Genomic DNA, 21,427 nt, shown 5'->3' with positions numbered 1-21,427 from the left:
TGGATTCTAAAAACACAAGCTAAATTAATGAGACAGAAATGTAGCATGATATAATGCAGATATCTGTCATCCAAGTCTTAAAAACCTTGTTTGCACTGTATAAGCTGTTTAATTGTGCAACTGATCCAAAACTAGTGATGTGAACTCCCATGGACCTTGTGTGACTTCAGATAGAAGTCTGTAATGGGCAATTTGACATCACAGAAAAGTGACCAGCAGGCGTTTTAGACAAGGTCGATCTACTTGGCAGAGTGTTTGCATGCTTAGATGCAGAGTGATTTGGATGTTGAAACTGTCACACACTTGAAAGGTCATTCACTAGGGAAAGTGTGTGCTTCAAAATGCCACTACCCCCTTAAAATTTTCCATTCTTTGTAATGTTACAACCTGCATTCAAAATAGATTTATTTTGACAACATAGTCCAGAATGCTGAAATTGAAAAAATAAATGTACATAACTTTCCAAATGATTTGCAGATAAAAACCTGAGCATCATGAATGCATAAACATTCACCCCTTTGCTGTTAAAGACCTTTACAATAAAAAAATACAATTCTACCATTGCATCCCTCTATGTATGGTGATTAGTAATAACATAGACATGTCAGGTGTAAAATGCTGTGATTTTGAAATACTTACACTTGCAGAGCATTCACTTCCTGCTTTGAAAGGGCAAAATGACTTCAGTTTGCCCAAGCATTGAATCCTGTGAAGGCTACATCAGCAGATCATTGCTGGGAAATCTCATCTCAGGGACAGGCATTTTCCTCCCCTGAGATGATGTGCATGATCACGTGTCTAGTCACATGTGCCAATGTTCAGGAAGTCAAAGGAGAGCTAATAATCTGCCCTTAGTCAACATGGCCACTGTCAGAAGACTGGGGAAGAAAAGAGAAATAAGGTATGCAAAGAATACAAAGCATGCAATTATCTAGAAGAATGTGTTTGTAGATTGTCATTACTAAACATTTCTAAACGTGTGTTTGTTGTTATTTTAATGAAATAGGTAAAGGTCCGCTTTAAGCCCCATTAAGTCATGAACACCAAGGAGCATATCAAAACAAGTTCTGGGAAGGTAGAATCCAGGTTGGGTTCAAAAACAAAATCCTACACTATAAGGGCCCATTTACACCAAATGCATTGCCATAAGAAGTGCTAAACGAATGTTATGTCAATGTGTGGTAATGCAGGTTACATGCGATGGTGAAATGCTGTGCCATTCATTGTAAATGTCACCTCCTCCGCACCTCTAAAATGCATGTGCATCTATGAGACAACTATAACCTGGACGTTCAAAAATCTTAGCATTGTGGAAAAGTGACAAAAAGATTGCTGGGAAAATTTTGTCTGCCAAAAGGCATGTGGGAGGCACAGCAGATATGTGGAAAGGTTCTCTGGTTTAACAAGTCCAAAAACCAACATTTCTGACCTAAGCACAACCCCCGTTTGTGTTGGAAAACCAACACTGCTCATAGAATGTAATTCTTAATGGGAAACATAGTAATTACAGCATTTTGTTGTGGTTGATGTTTTGCATCACCGTGGAATGAGATAAGGAGAAGGGACTGTAAACACATCCAAAGCTATACTGGACTTGTTCAAAGCCAATAGCCTAATACCCCAGACAAAGCCCTGAGCATAATCTAATAGAGAATCTGTTTTTACCAACAGTCCTACACAACCTGAAAGAGCTAGAGCAATCATTCAAAAATCTGCAGGATTCAGACTTACTCCAAAAGAAAGCTATAATTAAAGCAAAATGTGGTTTTACCCACCCTGACTTACACCTTCACAGTGTTATGTATGTTGTGTAAATCCAAACAAGAAAAAAATCTAAATGAAAACCAGTTTAAATCTAGTGTATAAAGCTGCCCATACACATATAGATTATCTGCAGATGTCCTATGGTCAGATGGAAAAAGTGCAATGGATTCCTCCATCTACGCTAAACTGTGTGGATGGAGGAATCTCCTACTTGGCCAAGCTTCAGTATCTTGTTAGTCGGCCCCGCTGGCTCTCAAAATACCTGAACAATGCCTGCATCCAATCCTATTGTTCAGGTGTTTTGACAGCCAGCGGGGCCGACTAACAAGATACTGAAGCTTGGCCAAGTAGGAGATTCCTCCATCCACACAGTTTAGCATAGATGGAGGAATCTGTTTTTCCATATGACCATAGAAAATCTACAGATAATCTATAGCTGTATGGCCAGCTTTAGTAAATTTCACTTATTTTAAACACTGATCACCTGCACATTACAAGCCCTGTTTTAAATATATTCCTCTCTAGTCACTAATGATATGAATGCACTGTGTGTGCACCAATATCTTTGTAAACCCTGTTATTACTTTGTAAAAATAAAGGTGACATTGTCGTTGCACTGAATATAGGCTGTACAGAAAGCAGAGCTGTGGGAGGAACCCAGCAGGCTCCCCACTACCCCAAGAGGGGGGCAGGTACAAGACCAGTCACCCTGCAAAAAGAGAGAGAGAAGAGCTGTGGGAGGGACCCAGCAGGCTCCCCACTATAGACTGCCTGCACAAACTACAAGAGGGGGTCAGATCCAAGACCTGTCACCCTGCACAAGGAGAGAGAGAGCAGAGCTGTGGGAGGGACCCAGCAGGCTCCCCACTACAGACTGCCTGCAGAAAACTACAAGAGGGGGGCAGGTACAAGACCAGTCACCCTGCACAAAGAGAGAGAGAGAGAGCAGCTGTGACAAGTCTTTGTTGCAGGAGCTACTTCACAGTGAATTACAGTATAGGAAACCACAATTCAAGTAATAATACACATGTCTATTTGATTTAGACAATATTTCTTTACCCAGGATTTCAGATTTAAAGCAGAACTCCAGGATTTTGTTTTTTAATTTGCAGTGTAAAAACAACTTAAGTCTAATGAGTTGTATGACACTTTAAAGAACATCCTTCTATCTTGAATATTTACACTTTCATTCATGTCAGGAAGTATAGCTGTTGCCTATGAGAATTGTAGCTCTTATACATGAAAGCCACAGTGTTCTCTTGTCCAGTCACAGAATGCTTTGTATTCTGAGAATCTTTAACAGAATACAAAGTAGGAAAGAGGAGAGGAGGGATGAAAAAATAACAAGCTCGTCTTTCGCATGGCCCGTGTTCTATTGAAATGGCCAACTCGTCGAAATGTCCAATGACTCCACTTCCGTTGACTTGCCTGCAGGAGATTTCAACAAGACAGCGTTAGGCCCCATTCACATGTAGCGACTTATCGCGCGATTTCCGCCGCGATATCGCCGGCTAATGATAGTCAATGGAGCTGTCTTAGCTCCATGTCGCGCGTCGCTCGTCGCGCGTCGCTTCTACGGGACCCTTTTTTCGGCTGATTTTGCTTTTTTCTATGGAGCACGACGGAGAAGGTCGCGCTACTGTCGCTGGATTGTCGCTGGAACGTCGCCCCGAAAGTCGCGCTATCCCCGCCGCTGCAAAGGTATGTCGCTACATGTGAATGGGGCCTTAGACTACATAATAGAAAGACTGTAGGAGCTCTGTACAGCCGCATTTTCCCAATACTCAGCAGTTAGGAAACTCAACGAGCCTTCTAGAAGCTGGAATGTTGTGTGCGCTTTTGCACTGACAGCTGTTGGAGAACTCGACGAGTATTGTGAAAATGCGCACCGCGGATGTTCAGAGCTCCTCGAGTCTTTCTGTTTACCGTAAGTGACGAAATTGGAGTTTTTCGACGAGTTGGCCATTTCTATAGAACACTGGAAGTATAGCCAGAGCTATACTTTTTGGCATGAATGAAAGTGTAAATATTAAAGATAGTACAGCATTCCTTAAAATGTTATACACCTCATCAGACTTAACTTGTTTTTACACTGCAGATTTAAAGATAAAACATTCCTGGGTTCTAGGTTTACATTCTGATGACCTGGGATAATTCTATGGTGACAGCTAACAAAAGGCAAGCTTTAATAGCAATGCTTGTCACATTGATGCAAGCTAATAATTGGCCTTGTTATTGAAACTTTGTTTTTTAGAAGTTCATTTAACTACCTAATTGCCCGGACCTTTTTCTCTATAGCAACCTAGAAGGATCAGAAGCCAGGAGCTGATGGCTTTTCCCAGCAGTTCCAGCACTAGATGCCAGTGGGGAGTCGCTGTCCCTGTCCTCGTTAAGAATAGCACCTGGGACACAAGTGGTTAAGTACATTTAATTTTATGACAGGTAAGGGTGGAAGCAAAACCACGGGAATAAAACAAATATACAATATGTATTTTTTGTTGATTACGTTTAACGTATTGTGAAACTTTAATATGTGTTGTTCCCTTTCTGTAATTTCTGTAGACATACAAATGGCTGGAATGATGTATCAGTCTGCATTTGTCATGAAGCTGTAGGGTGACCCTACAAGTCATTGTTCCAGAATCCATGGTATTGCTTTCCTCAGGGGGTACTCAGTCATCATTCTTTGCCAGAGTCTCCATCTACTATAAAACCAGCTTGGAAATAGCAGAAGATACATTAATAGTATACCCTGTACAAGTGCCTAAAGACATGGTGCTAATCTGTGGAAATGTGTAAATATCATTAGAAAATCCTGTTTACATACAGTTAGTGACAGGTCTTAAGCCTTTTACAAATCACAGTACAAAACATGTGTGGTATAAATTATGTTGCATAAGCCTAGATGTGCGTGACAGAGCAGTTGTCTGGCTATATATCCCATTGTCAGCATTCTGATAGCCTAGCCTAAGATCATTCCAGTGAGCATCATATCAAGTCTTACCCAGGCCTTTTGAAAGCATACTGTATAAAGTTTACAATGTTTTCATAATTGCTCAAAAAGCCGACAGCCCCTTCAGTCCTGAAGCACCTATTTAAAATGTCACATGACCGAAACAGTCCTAGTGCAACTGCGCTAATATTTGCCCATGTCTGTGTTGAACATCTCCAACCTCCATGACGCTGTGAAAAATATTATTTTTTTTCCATTTCTTTGTTGCTGTCTCATGATGCATGCATAAATTGGTAACATACATTGTTCTCTGTGGGAGACATTTGAAGATTCGATCAAAAGCACTGCTGTTCTATGGCTTCTGACCTGGATCATTTTATTCGCTTTAGGGATCATTCACACAGGCACAGAGGGCCATGCAAGGTAATAAAAACGGCTATATTTCTGCACCCGGGAGTCATAGGTGTTGCATGCAGTTGTCTGTACAAATCAGTGACAGGGTGCATCCATATGCTGGTAAACATCTGAGTGTATACGTGCATGTAGGTAAGGATGTACTGTACGTCCCTAGATGCAGACTGTCTGCATCAAGGGACACACATCTGTATACCGTTTTTTTTACTATGTATGGCCCTCGGCACAGTGTAAAAAAGCCCTTTGCCAAATAAAGGATTAGCAAGTGTGACTTTAAAAGGCTAGAGGTTGCCAGCGGTCCTCCTACAATTTGACAATACCTAGTGGCAGACGGGGTTTAAAGCAGAACTCCGAGGGAAAATTTTTCTTAACCCTTGTGGTGGGGCTAACCTCGCACTGCAAGGGTTAAGTGTTTTTTTTTTTTGTCTAGGGTCAAAAATAACAAAGTTGTGCTTGCTCTTAGATAAGTCCCTACAGCCTCTCTCCCCCTCCTCTGCAGCGGTCTAAGGTCCCTGAGTCATCATGTTCTATACACAGTGTTAAGGACGTGAGGATGCCAGTTCTCATGAGGATGACAGTTCGTAGATGCAGCGGCGGAGGGGAGACTGGAGGGAGCGCTGCGAGGTTTGGGTGAGTATAACTTTTTTTTTTTGCACCTACACCTACAGTTCTGCTTTAAGGCTTTACCACTAGAAGGTGGAATGTGTCTGCAAGGTAAAATGTAGTACCAAGAATACACATATATCAATAGCGTTTCAACATTTCACTGGCATATATGGGTAAATATTTCATACTAAGTATATATGAACATCAAGCTCTCTAGAATATGCTTATACAGTATGTTTATGATAAGATACATAAGGTCATCCTTCCTTTACCCATAAAAAAATAGCAATGCAAAAACACAGAACTCTTTCAAACATACTGTTTGTATGAAACTTGTTTGTGGAATAAAACAAGCAGTCATCTGGAGACAGCACTTTGAGGAAGTGCACCAAAATGTTGACTTCATATATTTACTTGCTGTGCTACAACATATAAAATACACATCTTTAACTGTAATTACCCCAGCGTATATAGACTAGCTATGTTGTCTTGCAATTCCAACTCCTCTTTTATGTATAATAATTCACAGAAAAGGTCTATATATGGTATAAAACATTTTTCTTTACACGTACCTTGTACAATATTAACCTATTTTTATGAGACTTGCAAGAACCTGCATGCCAAGGTACTGGATTAACTCCAACAAGTCATACTCTATGCCTTACAAAAAGAATACATTGTTTCATACATAAGAAAAGCAGTTGCTTTAGCATTGAAGTTCTGAGAAATGTACCTACATCGGGGTCAATAACTTTTTCCTCATAGCTATTTCGCATAGCTATTCCTCCAGTGAAACCGCATGTACATTTCTTCTGTGCAAATTAACTGGCTGTTGTGAGAATGGGACAAAATTGAATGGGTATTTTAGGCTATTTAGGTATTCTAGTCAAATATTCTTTATTCCTCACGAAAACCTGCCAGTTTAAGTGATCACATTAATGTGAACGCTAACATCTGGGTGTCTGTGTATTGCTTTATAAAGATCTGTTCAGGGCCCAAGATGAAACTGCAGATCATATGAGGGACAACAGAAACAGCTGATCTGTGACTGCTAACATTGACAGATGCAAAAGTACAATTTTCCCCAGGAAGGGGATCCCACCATTCCTTCAAAATATATAACAAATATTTATAAAAAATATATTTATTTATAGAGATACTAAAATTGTGTATAACAAAACATATCCAAAATGGTGGAATAGCTGGAGGAATAGCTATGCGAAATAGCTATGAGGTAAAAGTTCCATAATATACTGCCAAAGAATTATTAGCGGAATGCAGCCATATATATGTGTGTGTGTGTGTGTGTTTTTTGATACAATATTTTGGATATGTTTTGTTATACACAATTTTAGTATCTCTATAAATAAATATATTTTTTATAAATATTTTTTTTATCTTTTGAAGGAATGGTGGCGTCCCCTTCCTGGGGAAAATTGTACTTTTGCTAATACAGAAGAGTAGGGGACCCTCCTTCACAACACTCAGGTTTCTTACTAAACCTTCCTTTCCCCAATTATATGCTTAACATTGACAGATGTGTTCATCATGCAAACTGATTCCCACCAATTCAAAATGTCAGTCTTCACCCAGTCCAATATATGAAGTGATCAGTATGAGAGAAGCATAATTGGCATAAGAATTATGTGTTAATATATAGTTCTAATTCTTTCAGTTTAAATCAGAAAGCAGCCACAGCTGGAGTATGAAATCCTGTCCGCTGCCAGCATGCTGTAGAGAAGGATTCTTGCTCTCTGTGTGGAAGCAGTGGTCTCTCCGCAGAGGTCTGACAGACCCCCTGATGAATCAGACCTATACCTCTGCAAACATCAAAGCTTATGCTCTCTGCTGATTGGAGAGCTTGAACTCTGATTCAGCAGTGGGCGTGTCAGATCTCTGTGGAAAGACCACTGCTTCCACAAAGAGCACATGGGCCTTTCTCTACAGTATGCTAGCAAGAAATAGGCTTTTCTATCACTGTGGCTGTTTTCTAAAGGAAATAAAATGTAAGACTTTAAGCACCTTTTGCTTTGATGCACCTGAAAATGTTCGGCTGATTTAAACTGAAAGGTCAATTGGACTTTAATTTAAAAGCCTGCAAAGAAAATATACCAACTATGAGCATTAGCTCATAGTTGGTATATTTTCCTTGTAGGCTTTTACTACACAAAAATACCAGAGCTCATTAAAAGTGAAATAACATGATTTATAACTAAGCCCAGGCGTAGGTTTGAAGACATCTGCTCTACCTGTCAGTCTGTATACTTTTCCTCCAAGATTATGCAGCTGCAGCTGACATGGACAGTCCTTTTGGCACTTGAGCAAAGGCTATTTAGCATTGCCAATTATATTTTAGCTCATGTACACCCCTTCCAATATATGACAAACATTTTCATATCTCTATAGGTTGAACTCGATGGACTTGTGTCTTTTTTCAACCTGACTAACTATGTAACTATATGATGTTCTGCTGGGCACAACAGTGTGTGCACAAGAGAAGATATATGGAAAAATTAAAAAGCAGAATGCCTTGTCAATATTTTTGGTACTTTGGGCTGCAGAGGGGCAGGACATTACCCCTGCTAAGTTTTGATTCATGGATAGCAATGAATAACATGAAGAATAACCAAATACTCTCCAGCTCTACCAAAAACATAAATGGAGGGAATTCTAAAATAAACCAATAAAAAATACATTAAGTTAAAAGACGCTTTTTTAAAATCTTTCTGTAATACATCATTCAGTACATTATTTTAGGTCCCTGTTTGTTTGTAATCTTTCTATTTCTTAATTCTAAAGAAGCAAGGGAAACATACTGATTGAGACAACGCTGCATTTTAACTTAGATGATTTTCCATTATTATTGGACATTGGACTTGTTTCAGAATGCATAGATCTGTATCCAATATGTATTTGAGGCTCCAATAAAAGCAGAATTTTAGCGTTCATTGAGCTCATTTCACACAGCTAGCACACAAGGATAAGAATTTTTAGTTTAAAAAAAGTGACAATTATTTCTAGCTGAGCCCAATGAGATTTGAATAATCATATGGCTAAAATAAAGATCCCTATCCTCATGTTAAAGCTCTGTGAATTGAGCCTATTGGGTGGAAACATGCTATGGCCACCCTTGGATTCTGAACACACGGGGACATAACTTAACATTATTCCCAAATCCTTCATTTGCACATTTTCTTTAACCAGCAAAGTGTCAGTTCGTATTATAAACACTGCTAAATACTGTATCCTACTGTATAAACCAACAGCCCACTCAGATTCTCAGGATTATAAAACATGCCTCAGAAACACTTATATGGCAATAGAACTGGACCTATAATGTACACATTGGTACATGCAAACTATGTATTTACACTGTATTTCATCCGGTGCTGAACACTAGACACCCACGCTGAATAATACAATGCTATTTTAATGCCCTGAACTAAACCCTGGCTGTAGAAGGCAAATGTTGCCACTCCGACTAAGTGCCGCAGGAAAAGATTTATATTTATTGTGCACACAGGAAACATATGATTGGTTTTGTATTCCAGGCAATGTGGAGTCAATGAGTTGATGATAGTCATCTAACATTTTTAATATAAGCCAAGATAATGTAATCCCTTTGGAACTATTTGGAGCCCAACATTTCTGTGGCCTCATAAGTTCTGTGATACTGATCTAAGTGCAAAAGGTCATAATAAGTAAGAGTGGGTGATGATTGCAATGTCTACGACGCTGCCCTTACGACTTTAGAAGTGCATCTTTATGGTTTAGGGTGACACACATTTGCTGGGCTATGACTAATCCATATGCATTGCATACAGATTTTTAATAATGACTAGCTGGCTCCATACACAGAGTTTGTATTATGAATTATGGCAGATATATGCATGCATCTATGTATACATGTCAACCATTATAATGCCATTATATAATAAGGCCATTTAAGATACTAACAATACTTACACCTCATTGTCAGAAAAAACAACATCAATGAAAACTGTCCTGGCCTATCTAAAATAAACTAGTTTAAAGGAAAGGTATATTTAAGTGGCTATTATTAAAGCAGTAGATTACAAACAAAATCCATGCTGTGAAATAAAAAACAAAACCAAAAACGAATTCAATTTATATTACTAGCAGCTGTAAATATATCATAAAATAATCTAAAATGTATATAACATAATTATAATATGTTATTAAATGTTACCAATATTATATAGATGTAAAAGCATACCTAGCATCAGATATACTGTATTTTTTATGTTCAACGGATGTTAAGTAATGTGTTAGTGTAACACTTTTGGGTATTTATGAACTCTCACAGAGATCACAGTACTCCTCCTAACAATGACTTCATCTGTTTTTCTCTCAAGAAGAATGGCTCAATTTTTGCTCAGGCATCATCCAGGGGCGGCATTCATTCATTAGGCATAATTAATATCAATAAAATGTATATAAACGTCATTTTTGCTTCAGCAGGTTCTATACATCATACAGATGCGCCACTTTACGGTCAGTGAAAGGGGACCCCCCAGGCACCATATTTAAAGGAATTTTTAATGTTTCATTTTAAGTGATGTTAAATCACTGCTCCTTTAAAAATTTTATTTTTTAAAAGTGTTTTTTTCAGAAAAACATGTCCCCCAGGGCAGTACCCGGATCCCCATACACTTTTTATGGCCAATAAATTGCATATAAGGCTTTCTGAGTTCTACCCCCATAGACTTGCATTGAGTTCTAAGTTCGAGTTAGAACTTTTTCCATGTTCGAAAGTTCGAGTTAGAACCGAACACGGGGGTGTTCGGCTCATCACTAGTGCCTATGCAGTTCTTGCTACAAAGTTTCCTCAGTCTTTGCCCCCCGGGAGCAAAGACTGAGGAAATGCGTCCTTCTGCCTGCAGCAGACAGATGATATCATCTCAGGCTAGGTAAAGTTACCGGGCTGGAGCACAAGGATGTTTGTTAATAGTAAAAGGTAGAGTTGTTTTGAAAAAAATGGCACAACTGCTGTATATTTTGACAGGTCAGGAGTGTATTCATGTTGACTTATATAGTTACCGCAAAGTCCATTTTAGGCAATACAATCATTGCATTTATCAATGGCTAAACAAGTACAAAGCTGCAGTAGTAGATGCCACACCTACAGTATCTCCCCTGGCACTGATGAAAAACAAAATGACAACAAGCACCTAGATAAGCAAGAGTTCCTGAAAAACAAGACCATATAATGAACAGAATCCTTATGAACATGGAGATTTGCATAGTTACTATGCACACCTCTAATAACAAAAATTGGATTTTTGCCATTATTCACCATAAAAAAAAATGTTTCTTTTCTTTTTAAAGTTTCAAAGGACCTACAGACAACTGGGTTAAACTGACGCCTACAGGAGGATAAGCAATATATCTAGTGTATGCTAGACTTTTTTAGTGTGGGGTCCTGTACCATACTACAATGTTACTGAAGTTTGACATCCATAGCTTGCTATTTATAGATATTGCTCACGAGCCTACAGGGACTAGCAGTGCTTTGTGAAATGTATATGCTTGCAAATTTACATAATTTGACACTAAAGTGAGAAAATACTGCCTTCAATACATACAAAAGAGACACTTTTCAACCTTGATATATAAGCTACATATTTCACAAGTATGTGCTATTAAGTGGAATACAGTAATTATTAGGGATTCATCATGTGCTTGACAAGATACTGAACTGGGGGCAGATGGCTTGCACTGACCAGTTCTCTGTTATGTGACACCATCTAGCTTGATGTTGTTCTCCCATATACTCTTATCAGTCACGCTGTGACTCAACATCATCTTTTATATATTTCCTTGGTATATTCAAGGCAATCAAAAATATCTCATTGAAACTTTAACATGTTAATGTAATCTCAATAATCTCAATTTGATATTTGTTGCATCTACAGCTTTCATTAGAACAACTGGAGATCCTTGTTCAGACACTTCCTGTTATAGGGTGACAATGCTCTTTCCATGTCTCCTGACTGTGCTTCTGTGTTGTTACCCTGTTACACAGGTTTCTGGTTGGAGACTACAAATGGCCATGTCAACACACATTACGCAGGCATGGTCCACTGTCATCATCAGGAAACGTGGAGTGCATGCAACTAGACAGGAAGTGCATGCAAAGTTGCTGCAGAAGATCAGCAGCAAAAACAAAAGATTAAAAAAAGTAAAAACCAGTATTGTTAAAAATAGGCAGCTGTTGATGACATACACTTTAGCAAACTAAATGCCAATATACTTTAACAGTTCTTTAAAACTATCATTAAAATATAGATAGTACTCTCACGTATAAGGATGTCACACAGAGAGCATCAGATTCCCAAAGATGGATCATTGAAATTAGATCTTTACCCACCAGGCATCGACTAAAGTAGGCAAAAGTGTATACGCAGATGATGTCCAGGTATCCAGGGTTATTTTTGTCAGTGATGTCATGGCACATAGACAGTTGCCAAGTGTTTACTTTCCATGCTCAGTCTTGTTCTGTGAGGTTATCAGGTTAAGATGATTGCTCACTTGCATTTCAAGAATCTGATCAGGATATTCACAATCCCTTTATAATCATTCTGGATCAGCAAACAGGCTCTTAAAAAATGGAAAAGTGTTAAAGCAATGTTGTTGCCAGACTTCACTCTCTTAAAGAGATCTTCAGCATCCAACACTACTGGATGTGTCATATACCTGGTCCCTCTCTGCAGTGATGAAGGGGGCAAGGAACCACAACACAAAGGGCTTAATTTATGAAACCTCTGGGCGCATTAAGATGCCTGTTTTCATTTTTCTGCTGTTCGCACACCACTACCGCCCCTAGTGCACAAAGTTCTAGCACATTCTAGCACAGAAAGAAGCCTGTTTTCATTTTTTCTCCAGTCTGCCCTGTTTGGGAGATTTGTACAGGTAGCGCAGTTTCTCAACCTTTCTTCAGTCAAAGTATGCAAAATTTCGAGGCACCCCAGTCTAACCGTTACATAAAAAACGTAAATGTAAAAATACAAAAAGTGACATGTGGCCCATCCTAAATACCTACCAGACCCTTATCCCAGATAGGGATCTGGTATGGATTTAAAGGTGGACTCCATGTAAAAATACAAAGAAAACCATGGGGTTCCCTCTTTACATCAGAGTCCCCCTCTTTAAACTAGGAGCCCCACTTGACATCAGAGTCCCCGCCCTTTTACATAAGAATCCCCCTTTTCAAATCAGAGTCCTCCTTTACATCACAAGCCCTGCTTTACAATAAAAGCCCCTCCTTTCACATCAGAGCCTCCCCTTCTCACACCAGGAGCTCCCTTCACATGAAATCCCCTTCTTTCACATGAGAGCCCCCCCCCCTTCTCACACCAGGAGCTCCCTTCACATCAAAGCCCCTCCTTTCACATCAGAGCCCTTCTCTTTCACATTTACCATTAACAGTGGTTTAAACTTACCTGTGTCTTCCCCACGCACTCCTGTCTGAAAATGTGAAAATTCTCGGGCGGCCACATTGGATCTTGGGGCGCGCGCATGCGCAGTTCACATTTTCGGCTGGGATGTGAGAAAGGACGCAAGGTAAGTCTATGGACGCGTGCACCAGAATGCAGACACCGTGGGACAGGAAGTGTCAGCAAGCCCAGAGGAGTCAGCGCTGGATCGGACACCCGCCGCAGCACTGGAGAGAAGGCTGAAAACATCAGAAGATCGGATTAAGAGACAAAATTTAAGGTAAGTGCTTTAATTAACGTTAAGGTGAGGGTAAAAGTTGCCTTTAATGAATGATAGAAGCTATTGATTGCCATGGGCAACTGCTCCAGATTCCATCTGCTCCAGTTTTGATAAATTCCCCTCAGAGTGTTTAGTTAACTATTTCTATGGGTACTTTGCTATTAAAAAGAGTAATTTGTGTGCAATACTGTAAACAGAGTGTTATAGCTGAGAGTGACCCATGGGTATGACCATCATTACACTATACACAGAAAAGCACTGTAACTCAGCTATTATGAGAACCTTTTTATTGCTGCTTACACCACTAGTTACTATATAACTTTTGCAATGCAGGAGACATAGAAGAGCTAATTTTCTTATATCTCTGGATAATAATAAGCAAAAAAATATGCAGAAAATATGCATTTGGAACTGAATTTAAAGTGGCAATGCACCCAAAACTTATGTTTAATAATAAATTGAGACTGAATCACCCTGAAATTTCAATTTTGAGTGGGAGTCATAGAGAATTCCTGGTTTGTCTCAACACACCCATTGAGTGTCCTGACGGGAGGAGAAAGATCCCCATAAAACCTCTGTGTAAGGGATGTGGAATAACAACCCTGTTTCAGGGTGCTCACTTAGAAAACTTAGGGTTAGCCAAAAACATAAGATGACAGAAGTTGATTCTAGCCTTTTAACATGGGTAGTTGTCACTGAGAAAAGCCTTATGGTAACAAAAGACATAAGATGACAGTAGCTCATTCTAGCCGTTTAACATGGTTAGTGGCCACCCTTAAACTGAACTGTCAGCTAGACAGACCATTTAATAACCAGACAAGTAACTTGCTAGTATACAATGTATATGAACTCAGATCTTCTTGCTGGATCCAAGCTTACAAATTTATGGTCAAATCTATCAGATCCAGATTGCAAGACAAAAGCCTTAATAGTGTAGAACAGGAGCGCCCACTATTTTTCGTCTGGAGATCTACTTTTCAAATGACGAGCTCATTGAGATCTACCAACGAAAAAACACCTGCATTCAGGGGCGGGAGGGGGCGTGGCAATGCATTGAAGTCAATGGCACCGCAGCCAGGCTCCGCAGGCAGGCCCCTCGCCCACAGTGCGATCGCCTGCATTAGTGCCTGTGTTCCAGTCCAGTGCGATCCGTGAAAATGCTGCGAGCACTATTTTTGCAGATTGCACTGGACCGGAATGCAGGCACTTATGTGCCTGCGTTCCGAGTGCGGGCGATCGCAATGTGGGCGATGCCATTGACTTCAATACAGCTCCACACCCCCTCCCGCACCTGAACGCAGAGAGTCGGCCGGCTTACATTCCAGTGCGCCCTACATGTCCCGGCGTCCTGTCCTCCCGTGGTGCTCGTGTGGCCGACGTTGCACATGGGGTGTCCTGCACCTTTCCATCTGCAGCGTCTAACACATTCAGCCGGCAGCCACACGAGCACCACGGGAGCATAGCCGTAGCCCGATCCTTTTGCGCCTGATGCAAGAAAAAAAACAACGTTTTTTTAATTTATTTTTTTACTATTTTTTATTTTATTTTCATTATTTATTTATTTTAAATTTTCGTAATTTTTTTTTACTCTTGGGGGGGCTTCGGGGAAATATTAGGGGTCTAAAAAGCCCCCTGATATTTCCCTTTTAAAATAGAAAAAGAAATTGAGTCCTCAATCTTTTTTTCTGCAGCACAGAGGCTTCCCATTCATTTAGAAAATATTTTACTATCAAGCAGTTTCTGAATGGGGAGGAGCCTCTGTACAGAGTGCTTCTCCCCATTGAGAAACTCATGCATTAACAGGAGGTGATGTAAATCACCTCCTGTTCATTCATTTATATATGTGTCCCCAGTTATTTACAAACACTGGAGTGATCAGACGATCGCTCCAGTGTTTGTCCTGCACAGAGGATTGGTACATACTACTGACATGTACCGATCCTCTGCCGCTCGGCCACGCACAAATGGGCTCAGCTTCTCCTCTGCATCCCCGCTGCTCTCCCGGGCAAAGGCAGCGGAGGATCCGACGAGAAGTGAAAGAGCACTTCAGCCGCGGGGCTTTGTCGGAGCCGTTGTGACAGAACGGACGAGCAGTAAGGGGAGAGAGAGGCGCCGGCTGCCAGATCCTGGTAGATCGCGATCGACCTTGTTGGCACCCCTGGTGTAGAAGTATATATACACTTGCATATCAGATTAGTACAGTGGTGGAACTATCGCCATAGCGACCCCGGGGGCCGCTATGGGGCCCAGGGCACAGCCAGGATGAGGAACAAAGGGGTCCCCCTGATGCCGTGCGGGCCGCCTGGGTCACTATGGCACTGTAAGCTGCTGGCTGTCACTAGCGGCTGTGAGGAGGAACACGCTGCTGTTCAAATCACTGACAACCTGCTGCTGCTGAGTCAGTGACAGCCAGCAGCTGCAGAGGGGGAGCCCAGCGGCAGTGGAGGAGGTGGGGCCTGATGGCAGAGGCGGAGCCTGCCGGTGGCCATGGAGGAGTAGGAAGCGGGGCCCGGCGATGGAGGAGGCTGACATCAGATCAGGGCTGAAAGGTAAGAGACCATAGAGAGTCTAAGGTGGGCTCTGCAGGGTCACTCTCAGGTGGACTGTGTGGGATATCCTGCTAGCTGTGTTCATGCCAATATCTATGCGCTGTTTATCCTCCTAATGTGAGTGCATTCTTATTTCTTTCAATAAATACACAGGAGGTATGGAGGTTTGCTTTATTTATTTTTTGAGAGCTATCTAGCCCTGCATTGGAAGAGTGCCTGAGAATAAGAGGAAACCAGCAGAGGAGGGATAATCCTAGGGAAAGCTGATGGTTGCATAAGAGCTCTGGATGACCTTTGGTGTATGAACCTAGGTCCATCTTTAAAGGCGAGGGTACACCTGAAGAGTACTGAAGTGGAAGAGTTTATTTGAATATCGTCTGCACTGGATATCACTCACCATTTTGAGACTATTTGTTTGCTAAAAAGCTGATAAAGACTGTTTATAATTGCACAGGATACTATTCATGGGTGTGGGACTATATGTTCACTGAAAAGTTGACAAAGATTGCTCAAAATCTGGTGCACTTAGCTCATGTGGGTAAAGGGCACTTCTAGTTTATGCTATTTGTATGTAATTTTATGCACAATTTGATGCACATTACATTTTATTGTTATGATCATAATTATTGATGTGTTTGCATTGTTTTGCATACTTTATTGATTGGAGCGCTGCACTTGATATATTAAAGTTTTTTTTAGCCAAGGTGACAGACTATTCTCATGGGTTCTTTGGCATCATCTGCCATGATCATTAATTCATAATACAGTCTTGGGAATGCTAAACAACTTGAATTTTCAATTAAAAGGAGTTGTAAAGTCACAGCATACACTATCCTGTTATAACATCAGCATTGTAATAGAAATACACACTAGAGTTGTTTTTGATAATGCAATCAAAGCTTACACGAAAAAAATTCCTTTTACATGGTGAATGCTGCCTTCTGTCTGCCTGTCACTTTCAACAACTTCCTGGATTCCCAGTGTGCTTTGCATCTCTTTTCCTGCTGTTTAACGTGGTTTTTCAAGACTACATAGCCCATAATGCACTGCATTCAGCAAACAATGATAATGTTACATTGTGGGAAGTTCAGATGGCTGGCTTAAATAGAGTGGTGACACAGAGTAGTGCATATTCATAGGGCTGAGAGAAATTGTGTCACTTCATTGAGAAAGTACATCATATGGGATCTTAGTAAATTTACAAGCTTCTCGATGGATATGGTTATTAGGAGTGGGCTAGAACGTATGGAAATACAATATAGAAATACATATTTATTTTTAGTTATTGACCATAGATACCCTTTATAGTTTCTCTTAAACATTTCAATAAAGAAGGCATTCACGAGAAAATCTTTGGTGAAACAGATTATTAAAGCACCATTGCCTCAGTATCTGTGTGCTCAGGGTTCCAAGGGTTCAGTATATGATTTCAGAGTTGCCATAGGCCCAGTAACCCCTCGGACAACAGATGTCTTTTAGAGTGCATGTGTATATTTGATATGGCATGTTGACTTTAAAACATTCAGTCATTTGCTGCTTGGTGCAATCATATAATCTACAGTATCTAAATGATTTCCTTTTCCTGTCCATGTTTAAACAGTCACCACATTAAGCTGATGGACAGATGCAGCAAAATATAGCCAGAAGTATTTAAAGAATGCAGAATAAAAATTGAAAATATCTGTAGGTTACCAACCTAAAGAGACAGATCACTAAACTTAAATGCCATGAAACAGTTGCATTCCTATCCCCATAAAACATTCCCTTTTTTCTCCCTAGAAACCAACCATAACAAAAATCCAATTTAACCACCATGTTATTACTAAAATGGAGGAAACTGCTTTTATTTTTGTAAGCAAAATTACAGATCTCAAACGAATAATTAGAAATTCCATTATTGGAATTAAAATGACTAATGCTGGAGGACCATTAGTTCATCTGAAAAGAAACATTTGCTAGAACTTTTGTTGGTTCCATTCAATTTTCTGAGCCGGTAAGTTTAAATCAGTGTTTTCCGATTTCAGTCTAAAAAATATTCAGAATATACAGAACAGGTTTTTTTTACATGAAAGGGTCACAGGTTTGCTAAAGCAAACCTCTGGTATTCTAAAAGCCTTTCCAATAGTTTCTCTGTAAGGTGATGGTTGTGGTGGTGGTGGAGAACATTAATCTACATTTGATTTTGTACCTTTATTGACTATAACTTATTTCTTTGTAGTCAAATAAAAGGCTGTAATATGACTGGTCATGAAAATGTGCTAGCATGATGAAGATAGATGAATCCAAGATGGATATTATGTAAACAGAGGTTATCTACAGTGAATGTCAAAATGCTCAGTAGATAAACCACTGTAGACAGATCAACAGATATATTTAGGCATATCCTTAAAAAAAAAGTCTTCCCACGCCTCTCTTTGGCAAGTCATTTTGGCCGCCAATATCTTTGGCAGTACTGATTGATTGGACATGTGATTTTCCTTTAGGGTATCTTCTGTTTATTCACAAACTCAAGCTGGCCATACACCTATAGATTTTCAATTGGAAATGTCCCTTGCTGCCAAGAACCCTCATTCAATTCTAGCTCAAATAGCCCATCAAGCATAGACCAATGTCGATTTCGATAATCATTTGTTAGCAATACCAACTCACCAAATTGTGTCGATCGACAGAACGTATTTTCGCTTTCGCACATGTGCAGTGTTCTTGCTGTGATTGTTTTCGTACGGAAACGCTACTAATCCATTGATTTTTGTTTGATTCAAAAAAAAAATTCCAGCCTCACCCTTCAAGAAAATTTGAGTGGGATTACAGTAAATAAAACCGTTGATGTCCCATCAACTGTTCGATTATCTTTCAAAAGACCATTCGTGGAAGATTTCTGAACGAAAATCGAAGAGTGTATGGGCACCTTCAGAGTGAATATCTGTGAAACAATAGTTGGTGTCATGACCCATGTGAGAAACAGTATCAAGTTGAGGCAAACCTCCCAACCACCGAAGGCTAAAATGCACTACATGTTTTCGGTTGTAAACAGAGTGTGAACAATATGTACGTTTAGGAGCTGATATAATTACAATTTGCAAACACAAGGATGTACAGGATGTGAAAGTGCATTGAGCACCTATGTGTCCCAAAGCTATATATCTCCTGGGTCTGCAATGCTTTACCGAAGGTGCATTCTATCCTGATAAACTGTTGATATGGGACAATGTAACTAAATAGGCCTGCGAATTCTGGCATGGTGTAGATGCCGTAAGAACCAGTCCTACAAGGCACCACAACAAGTCCCTTTTTGTTTTCTATCTATATAAGAATGAAAGGAGTAAATTTCAGCCTAGCCTGTGTTCACTTCAAACATCTAAACAATTTCGGGGAAATTGGAAAAAAAGAGACCTTTCCTGTGAATCCAAGCATTTAAAGTAAATAGATGCTTAAGTGAAGATGACTCTTTAGTAAATAAGTTCCTAATGCTCCTAAGGGATGGTTAGGGAAACATTGCTAAAGATAATACAGAGAAAACCGAAGCACCAAAATGGTTTATAATGAACATACTTTTCTTAAGTGCAAACTTTCATTTTTGTTCTTAATTTTGCCTTGAAACATTGCAGGTTTACCATGGAACTATATAGTCAAACTTGACTGTAACACATTTGTATTTCACTGGTTAGTGCTGCCAGAAACAAGAAATGAAAAATCCTAGAACGAGCCAAGAGAAGACATGAGGTCTATTTATTAATGTTTTCACCCAAGATTCACCCAACTTTTACATAATATTCCATTTTAAAAACTGTGAATCTTGGATAAAAGATGTGTGAATCTTGGGTGAGACCATTGATAAATAGACCCCATAGTACAGTAGACCTATAAAAAAACATTTAGACTTCTAAATTATTTGAGTCGCCACTGTCTCATTTTTATAGGAGGCCTTAAAAATTGTTGTACAGCGAACAATTAGTTGAGCAGATTAGAAAACATTCCATACTTTTTACACCTGACACAAACTAACCCCTCCGCTCACGTGAACAGGACTGTTGTCTTTTGGTAACACAGGGTATCCCCTTTAAAATCTATGGTGGTCTTCTTCAGATAATTTGTCAATGTACTGTTTAATGTGAGTTCAGTTATCAGCATTTTCAATATTTAATTGATTTCACTTAATTAATTTGATTGTCAGATGCTTGTTCCAATGATTTCAGTACAGCAATGCTTTTTTTTCCTACACATGGACATGGGTATGTATGCATCCCCTGGCTGATATGCACAAAATATGCACACACTTGCACAGATTTTTCAAACACATGGCTGGCGAACATATCAAACAAATCAAGGGGATTATATGCCAAAAGCTAGGCACACACATGCATACTGACTGACTTGAATGTTAAGGTCACCTGATTGCAAGCTCCTCTGTGTATATGTTGGGGATTTAAAAAATAAAATTCCCTGTGCTCCTGTGATGTAAGCACGTGTACGCTTTTAAACAGGTGGTTAGGATTGTGAGGATGTAGGCTTGACTCGTGCGCATAATCTTAAACCAGTAATGTGCAGGTATAGCATGTGCACGTGCAAGCGCATTATATTTGGTTTTAATAAGTCAGATTAGGCTATCCCTAGAGCATCATCCAAAAGCAGAGGCACAGCAAGTGAGCTTACACACTTAGTAAATAAGGCCCTACAAATGAGGCCCACTACCTAGCATAAAAAACAGTGTTTAAATCTTAATGACGATCCTCAGTTAGTACATAGCAGAAGGTAATGCTCATTTAGGTCGAGAAGACTGGTGTAAAGGTCTTTTACTTACCTGATCTCTGTTCCCAAATGCTACAAGACCGGCACCTGCATCCTCTTCCCCCCTATGCTCTGGTGGTTGGAGATCCACTGACATCATCATATACAACGCAGGGTTTATAGCCATTACACATGAGGATGCCAGCACCCAGACAGTAGGGGAGATGAGGCGTGTGCTGACCCCTGGGAGAGCAGGATCAGGTAACATAAATGAGCAGGTAACACTTGCAGTGTGGGGTAGCCACACTGCAAGGGTAGTTTTTTTTCATCTGGGCTCTTAGCCCATAGCCCTGCATTATACACAAGGATACTGATGAACAGTTCGCAAGCCAGAATGGAGGGGAGAAAGGTAAGCACTGACCGCCGGGGGAGCGGAGATCAGGTAAGTAAAAGTCCTCTCTACAACACCACTAGGCAAAAACAAGCAATTAACCCTTGCATTGCAGGGGTAGTCCCACATCAAGGTTAGTTGTTTTTTTTTTTTTTTATTTACTTGGAGATGGGCTTTAAATGAGCCCCAAGGTGCACTCGGTTATCCACTGACCACAATACCCCAGAAAATGAAATGAATTTGATCGATTGATTTAAATTTAATTTAAAAATACATTTCCATAGA

General features: G+C 39.9%; 1 protein-coding gene across 2 annotated transcripts in view; it reads right to left on the bottom strand.

Moving 5' to 3' along the window:
- The window catches only part of PDE7B (phosphodiesterase 7B), a 251,668-nt gene that overhangs the window by 76,875 nt on the left and 153,366 nt on the right, over positions 1-21,427 (bottom strand). The window lies entirely within an intron of this gene.

Source organism: Nanorana parkeri, unplaced genomic scaffold, assembly GCF_000935625.1.
Source record: "Nanorana parkeri isolate BGI_ZX_2015 unplaced genomic scaffold, ASM93562v1 scaffold259, whole genome shotgun sequence".
Classification (NCBI taxonomy): Eukaryota; Metazoa; Chordata; class Amphibia; order Anura; family Dicroglossidae; genus Nanorana; species Nanorana parkeri.
Note: the sequence above shows the minus strand (reverse complement) of the source record. Positions and strands in the feature narration are given on the sequence as shown.